Source organism: Colobus angolensis, unplaced genomic scaffold, assembly GCF_000951035.1.
Source record: "Colobus angolensis palliatus isolate OR3802 unplaced genomic scaffold, Cang.pa_1.0 Scaffold317, whole genome shotgun sequence".
Lineage (NCBI taxonomy): Eukaryota > Metazoa > Chordata > Mammalia > Primates > Cercopithecidae > Colobus > Colobus angolensis.
Genome location: NW_012116455.1, coordinates 1,728,350 through 1,729,679, shown reverse-complemented (window position 1 = coordinate 1,729,679; position 1,330 = coordinate 1,728,350).

Sequence of the window (1,330 nt, the reverse complement as noted above, 5' to 3'; positions counted from 1 at the left end):
TACCCAAAAAAAAATTAGCCAGGCATGGTGGTGAGCACCTGTGGTCCCAGCTACTCAGGAGGCTGAGGTGGGAGGACTACTTGAGCCTGGGAGGTGAAGGTTGCAGTGACCCAAGCTTGCAGCGCTGCACTTCAACCTGGGTGACAGAGGAATGGGCCTTCACTAGATACTGAACCTGCTGGCAGCTTGATCTTGGACTGCCCAACCTCCATAACTGTGAGCAATAAATTTTTATTGTTTGTAAGTTACTCTGTGGTATTTTGTTACAGCAGCACAACTGGATCAAGACGTCAACCTGACCTTAAGAAATCATCTCAAATCAGTCTCGGCTCTGATGGGAAACAAGGGGCACACTCGGATGTGTGATTTAAAGAGAATTTTATGAAGAGAATATTTATAAATATATAGACAGGATCAAAATAACCCAACAAAGGACTGAGAGGCGCTCAGAATCTAGAATCAGCAGAGAAGTTGTATTGCCTGTAGGACTGGATTGTTGTATAAGTCTGTTCAGGTTGCCGTAACAAAATACCATACACCAAGTGGCTTAAACTGTGGAAATGTATTTCTCACACTTCTGGAAGTTGGGAAGGCCAAGATAAAGGTGCTAGCAAAGCAGATTTCTTTCTGAGGTCTCTTTCTATGGCCTGAAAGTGGCTGTAGTTTCACTGTGTGCCCATGTGACCATTTCTTTGTGCACCAGGGGGAAGGCAGAGGAGCAAGCTTTCTAGTGTCTCTTCTTATAATGAAATTAAATTCATCATGAGGACCCCACTCTCATAACCTCATTTAATCCTGATTACCTCTCAAAGGCCCCAGCTGCATAAACCATCACATTGGGGGTTAGGGCTTCAACATTTAAGTACAGGAGTTGGTGTTCACAATTTAGTCAGTTGGAGTGGAAATTGAAATGGGAAAGGAAACCAGTAGTTACTAGAGAGACCTATTGCCTTGGGGAGGATCACTGGACAGGGCTATGGTCTTTGGAGGAATCAGTGAGTGACAACTGACAAAGATTCTTTCTCTGAAAATAAGTAATTTAAGGCCGGGCACAGTGGTTCACACCTGTAATCCCAGCACTTTGGGAGGCCGAGGCGGGTGGATCATGAGGTCAGGAGATGGAGACCATCCTGGCTAACATGGTGATACCCCATCTCTACTAAAAATACAAAAAATTAGCCAGGCGTGGTGGCGGGGGCCTGTAGTTCCAGCTACTTGGGAGGCTGAAGTAGAAGAATGGCATGAACCTGGGAGGAGGAGCTTGCAGTGAGCCAAGATTGTACCACTGCACTCTAGCCTGGGCGACAGAGCTAGACTCCGTCTCAAAAAA